Raw genomic sequence first — 7,507 nt, 5'->3', positions numbered from 1 at the left:
CTGAACAAGTAAATCACTGCCAACCACACTAAAGTTTTCATGCTTTAATTAGGGCCAAATAGGTAGTTGTCCCTATTGACAACAGAGTAAGAGGAAGTTGGGCAATTTGCATTTTCAGCCCATGTGTAAGGGTCCAGCATAAAAATTCATGACACTTACACTTATTTATAGTGTAACATCCAGGCTTGGGGTAGGAACATCAAAATTCCCTGCAGTGGCCATTTTCAGACGGTTGCATTTTAGTTAATTGAATTTTGATGCATCAATTTTCTTTCCCTGCCCCCTGCCCACCCCCCCCCCCCCCAAAAAAAAAGCCAATTTGAGAAAGTCACTGAACTGAGGATATGCATTAGTGAAAGATTATCTTTCTTTGCATGATTTTTTTTTTTTAGAAAAAGTTTAACCTAATATCATATTCTAATAACACATCATCTGCTTTGACAGGATGGCAATTTTTGTTGGATTGTTACATGCATAACTTTGTAGTAATCCCCATAATAAATTTGAGATGGGTATTGATACTACTAAATGGGAAGTTGGCTGGTGACAAAAAATCAAGTTTTTAGTAGGGGACAATAAGGGTCGAAGCTACTGCCTTTATGTGCAGACAATGATCTTAAGCGAATGACAGAAAATTTGGCAACAGTTGGCTATGGGGAACAGACTTTACATGCATCACTTGTGCAAGAAATTAAAAAGAGTAAATCTAACTCTTGTCACGAACAAACTAAACGGAATATCATCAGCAAATCAAGAATACACGGAACAATCACTAAGAAAATATTTGAATAGGACATCCTCACCTACATGTTAGTGTAATTGCATGAAAAGACAAGACAAATTACATGACATTATGTTGCCTGTGACCAAATTCTTTTGTAATTCTGGAACAATTGTGATTTCAAACACACTATAGTCTGCATCCAATATTTTGGTGTAATCATGCAGTTAGATCTACTAACACATTGATCCATAGGGTGGTAAATAAAAGCAGCACAAGCAACATTGATTGTAGTTTTATCAATCTTATTGCTCTGTAAATGTAGGAGGTTTCATATTTTAATCGTGCCTCAAAAGAAGGACAGTAAAATGCCCCAGATGGAGATATTACATATTATACAGATGTCTGCAACACAAACCTCATCACACGTACACATTAGGATACAATAATTGTGGAAGAAGTATTATGTACTACTATCTTGCACCATCTCTTTTCCCCAATTCCCCATCCACACACGTATACATACAGCCCCTTCACATGAAGAAGCAGGATGCAAAGGAGGTTAGAAGGCTAAGACTAACTTCGCTGTCATTTCCACCAGATTATGGAAGCAGCTGCAGACTTAGAATGTCCCAGGACACCATAATGGAACTGTGTCATGTGTTGGAGCAGGATTTGTGCTCTAAAGCAGTGAGTGGCATCCAGGGGCCATCGAGATGACAACAGCGCTTAATGTTTATGCAATAGGCTCATTCCAAGAATCCACTTAGGACTAGTGTGGAATATTTGGAAGTGAAATTACTGGTCATACTGGACCTCCATTTTGGCATATACAAGATGAATCAGACCAATATGTGTCATTCACCAGTTTACTTGATTTTTTCTTCTGGATGGGGCCATCGTGGAACAGATGATAAGGCTCCTCAAAATAAGATTCTGATGCTTGGATTGAGCTAGAGGAGCAATAAACTCCAGATACACTATGCTGCATACTGCTGGCATGCTGTGCTTTGTATGACTGCTTTCAAGAGATTGGAGTTGGATGAACACATGATCTATTGAGTGTAGACTTCTTGTTGTGGAGGCAAGGAACCACTGTTTATTTGCAAAAGTAAATGCAGGTTCATTGTTATTTCCTTTTCTTCTCCCTTTTCCTGTTGTACAATAAAAGTTGATGTATTCAACTGTCTGAATGCTTTGTAACATCAGCTGCTCCCACAGTCAAGAATGACAACATTGTCTGCTCTGATGGACGTTAGGGAAAGACTGGCATTCAATCTTACAATGTTCTAACATTGTATGGTACTTAGTAAAGGTAGCTTTTAAGACTTCCTTAATGTTGAGGTTTCTGAGAGCACAAGTTCTGGTTGTGGTCATTGTCTGTCTGAGAGGCATCCTGACTTCTCAGCCACCTGTCAACATACACTGTGAAATGCGCATGCAATGCTTTAGTCGGTTTCAAGACAACATCTAAATTTCTGCAGTCAGCACTTAAAAACTCTTCAAAGCAGAACAATTTCCTTCGAATCAAAGTTTGGATATTAGTGGGTATTGGACATTGCTCATTCAGAAACGAATGTACAGTTGCTTACAAAACACATCAATAGAATGAACCTTTGCCCCCAGATAATTGTGCAGTCACAAATTAACATTTACTCACACAATACAGTCATATGTGTGGAACATGAGTGGAAAAAATGATTTAGTATGCTTCTATTAACTTTGCAAACAGTAACTGCCTCACCAAAGCAGAAAATCTTATCTGCAGTCATGAACACAAGGGTTGAAAGATGTGTGAAATCTATAAGTTTCTAGGATTTTTTTCAAAAACAGGAAATGCCTTGTCAGTACAACTTCTTTCCTCCTTGGGATGAATGAAGAGGCTCTTATCTCTGACATAACATAGTTATAGTCCCACAAATTAAAGACAGTCCAACATACAGGTGAGGATTGAAACTGCATACATTTACACATGTGAGATTTTATTTACAAAATATCATCTGTGCCACCGATATGCCCTCAGATTTTTTCTTCTTACGCTCCCACTAAGTTTAAGTCCAGTCCTAGGGTATGCTGCAAAGATGGAGAGAACCTATTCTGTAGTGGAGCGACTTGGCCTTGAAAGTTTGGGTAGATGACCCCAAAGGCATTTGTGGATGGACGGCCCAGACACAAGAGAGTAGCCCATCCGGATGCAGGCTCATCCTCCTTGCCTGCAACTTCTGTGGAGTTGGAGATTGCAGGCAGGATGGAAATGGTGGGGATAGTCATCTCTGGAGTGTTCTGACAGAAAACTTATGGGGGCCTGTTAGCACCAGCCTGTCTCCTTGAGGGGCAGGGGCACCTGGAGAAAGGTCCAGATCCTTCATCTTTTTCTCACTATGCCATTGCTACTGAGTAACAATAGCAAAAGCACTGGACATGCAAGTCTGTGGACATAACCAGCAGCATTTGGGCACTTTGCTGAACCTGGCCTTCCAGGGTTGCACCGAGACAGCCAGATGCATGCATAGTGAGCATAGTACTTATAAAATTGGTGGATTGCTCCAAACTTCTTTCCCATTTACTGAGTATCAATGACAAACCTGCCTGATGCTCTGTCTCTATCTTTGCACTTGTATGAAGTTATTAATGGCTGACACCATATGATCATATTCTGCCTGGAGCTTAGCAAATGCTTTTTCAAATAATGCCTTGCAGTCCTCTGTGTTCCAGCAATCTAGGGAGTTTCTTCCTGAACCAACTATACGGATATGCCAGTGATGTGTTCATTAGGTTCTGCTCCCGAGTCTAACCTAGAAAAAATACTGAATGATGTGCAAGTTCAGCATGTAATTGGCAAATACAATGTTGGTTTTTTTCAAATGGAATGGAATATAAAAATAGTGAAGTCTTGCTAAAATTATACAACTGCAGTTAGACCACACCTGGAATACTGTGAACAATTTGGTCCCCCTATCTAAGGAAAGATACACAGGCATTGGAGGAAGTCCAGAGAAGGTTCACTCGATTGAGCCTGGATATTGAAGGATTTCCCCGGATTCCAGGATTTCTTACATCTCACTTTTAAAATATACAAGTTATATTAGTTGCCTACTGGTACTGTAAGACCATAAGGAATAGGAACAGGAGTAGGCTGTTTGGCTCCTCAAGCCTTCTCTGCCATTCAATAGGGTCATGGCTGATCTGGCATTCCTCACATTCCATTTCCTGCCCTTTCCCTGTAAGCCTCAATTCCCCTAATGATCAAGAATCTATCTTTCTCAGCTTTAAATATACTCAAGGACTTGGACCCCACAGCTCTCTGTGGCAAAAAGTTCAAACAACTCACAGTCCTCTGTGAGAAGAAATTCCTCGTCATCCAAGTCTTAAATTGGCATCCCTTCATTCTGAGAATATGCCCTCTGGTGCTAGAGTCTCCAAGGAAGGGAAACATTCTCTCAGCACATACCCTTAAGAATCTGATATGTTTCAAAGAGATCACCTTTCATTTTTTATAAATTTCATGTGAGTGGACTCCCAATCTGTTTACCTTTGCTCATAAGACAATCCCTTCATGCATCTATGTGAACCTTTTCTTAAATGTCTCTGATGAAATAGTATCTTTTCTTAAATAAGGGATAAAAACTTCTCACAGTACTCCAGATATGGTCTCACCAGCACCTCATACAGTTGCAGTAAGACTTCCCAGTTCCAAGCCTCTTGAAAGAAGAGCCAACATTCTTCCTGATTACCTGCTCCACCTGTGTGTGAGCTTTCAGTGTTTCTTGCACAAGTACCTCCAAGTCCCTTTTGTGTTGCAGCTTTGAGCAGTTTTTCTCTATTTAAATAACACGGTTCTTTTGTTCTCCCTTTGAAATTATCACACATCGTACTCCATTTTGCCAACTTTTTGCTCACTTACTTAACCTATCAATATCTCTCTGTAAACTTTGTACCCGTGTCGCAACTTGCCATTCCACCTATTGTTGAGCCATCTGCAAATATGGTGACAGTTTTTTTGCTTCCTTCCACCAAGTCATTCACATATTTTGTAAACAGTTTCAGTCCCAGTTTTGGTTGCTGTGGAAACCCACTGGTTACAGGTCGCCAACCTCAGAAGAACCCTTCGTCCCACTTGCTGTTTCCTGCCCAGTAGCCAATTCATTATCCATGCCAAGATACCACCTCCAACACAATGGGCTCTTATGACTAACCTTTTGTAAGGTATCATATCAAATGCCTAGAATTACCTGCTATTGCCTCCCTCCCTTTTTGAATAGGGGTTTCACATTGGCAGTTTTCCAATTCTCCAGTAGTTCTTCAGAATTCAAGGCCTTTGGAAAATTATAACCAATGCATCCACTATCGCTGTAGATACTTCTTTTTTAGGATCATAAGATGCAGCAATCAGGGTCAGTAGGTTTGTCTACTAGTATTTCTCTAGTGATAATTTCTCCTCTGTTTTCTTTAGTATTGATGGGATGTTTGAAGTCCCTTCCACCATAAAGACTGATGCAAAATATCTGTTAAACACCTTTTCTCCATAATCGTCTACACAGATTCATTTTCTAAAAGGCCTTTGTACTCTTTGATCGGTCTCTTCATTTTAAACATTTAAAGATGCTCTTATTGTCAGTTTATATATTCATTGTTAATTTTATTTTCTCTCTATTATCTTTTTAGTCCTCCTTTGCTGGATTCTGAATTTAGCTAGTTTTCAGAACTATCACTGACGTTTGCTTCCTTATATGCTTTTTCTTTCAACTTAATACACTCCTTAACTTCCTTAATGAGTCATAGACTCATACAGCATGGAAACAGACCCTTCGGTCCAACCAGTCCATGCCGAACATAATCCCAAACTAAACTCATCCCACTTGCCTGCACCAGGCCCATATCCCTCCAAACCTTTCTTATTCATGTATCTATCCAAATGTCTTTTAAACGTTGTAATTGTACCCGCATCCATCAATTCCTCAGGAAGTTCATTCACATGCAAACCACCCTCTGAGTAAAAAATCTGCTTCTCATGTCTTTTTTAAATGTCTCTCCTCTCACCTTAAAAATGTGCCCCCTAGTCTTGAAAACCCCCATTCTAGGGGAAAGACAACTACCATTAACTCTATCTATACCTCTCATTATTTTATAAGCTTCTGAAAGGTCGCCTCTCAACCTCCAACACTCCAGTGAAAAACGTCCTAGCCTTTCCAGCCTTCCTTTACAACTCAAACCTTCCAAACCCGGCAACATCCTGGTAGATCTCTTCTAAACCCTCTCCAACCGGGGAAAGAAATGGAGTCTACAGAATGCAGAGAAATAAACTTTGATATTTTAAAAAACAGTTCACATTACAGAAGAGGAAGTTTGGGAGGTCTTAGAGAATATAATGATGAATAAATCTCCAGGACCTAATCTAATGTATCCCAGAATGTTGTGGGAAGTAAGGGAGGAAATTACAAGATCCTTGCAGAAATATCTGCATCATCTATAACTATGGGTGAGGTGCCTGATGACCGTGGTTAATGTTGTGACTTTGCTTAAGAAAGTTTGTAAGGAGAAACTGGGGAACTATAGACCTGTGAGTCTGACTTTGGTTTGGATAAATTGTTGGAGGCGATTATAAAAATTAAGATTTAAGGACATTTAGAGAGGCAAAAATTGATTAGGTAGTCAGCATGGTTTTGTACGAGGAAAATCATGTCTCACAAACTTGATTGAGTTTTTTGAGGAAGTTACCAAAAAGATTGATGAGCTGTAGACGTTGTTTATTTGGATTTTCGTAAAGTCTTTGACAAGGTTTCACATGGTAGACTAATTAGTAAAGTTAGGTCACATGGGATTCAGGGTGAGCTTGCGAATTGGATATATAATTGATTTAACGGCAAGAGACAGTAGGCCTGTGACTGGTGGTGTTCCACTGGGATCGGAACTGGGTCCTCTTTTGGTTGTAATTTATAGAAATGATTTGGATGACAATATAGAAGGCATGATTAGTAAGTTTGTGGATGCCACCAAAATTGTTTGCAGAGTAGATAATGAACAAGGTTTTCTGAGATTACAAAGGGATCTTGATCAAATGGGTCAATATGCTGAAAAAAGGCAGATGGTGTTCAAGTTGGATAAATGTGAGGTTTTGCATTTTGGTACAACAAACAAGGCTTGGGCTTATACAATTAATGGTAGGGCCATGGATAGTATTGTAGAACAGAGGGACCTAGGGGTGCAGGTACATAATTCTTTGAAGTTTGCATCACATATAGACAGGGTAGTTAAAAAGCTGTTTGGCACACTTACCTTCATTGCTCAGTCCTTTGAATATAGGAGTTGGGAAGTCATTTTGAGGTTGTACAAGACATTGGTGAGGCCTCTTCTGGAAAACTGTGTCCAGTTCTGGTCACCCACTTATAGGAATGATATTATCAAGCTGGAGAGGGTTCAGAAGAGATTTACCAGGATGTTGGAAGGTTTGAGTCATGGTTGTCTTCTTCCCTTCTCAGAATCTTTCCTCTTTACTGGGATGTATTTTTGCTTAGAGTCATGAATTATCTCCTTAAATGTCTGCCACTCCCTGCTTATTGTCATTCCTGCTAATCTACCCGTCTATTTTGTTTTAGCTAACTCCAGTTTTATTTCATTGTAAGTCCCTTTATTTAAGTTAAACACAGTTGTTTCCATCCAGGTTTCTCACTCTCGGATTGAATATTAATTTCTATCATATTGTGATCACTTGTTCCTAGGGGATCTTTTACTCAGAGGTCATTTATTAAATGTGCCACCCTACCCATTATCAGATCCAAGATTGCC

Source organism: Rhincodon typus, chromosome 17, assembly GCF_021869965.1.
Source record: "Rhincodon typus isolate 14 chromosome 17, sRhiTyp1.1, whole genome shotgun sequence".
Taxonomy (NCBI): Eukaryota; Metazoa; Chordata; class Chondrichthyes; order Orectolobiformes; family Rhincodontidae; genus Rhincodon; species Rhincodon typus.
The sequence above is the reverse complement of the archived record's forward strand: the minus strand, read 5'-3'. Positions refer to the sequence as shown.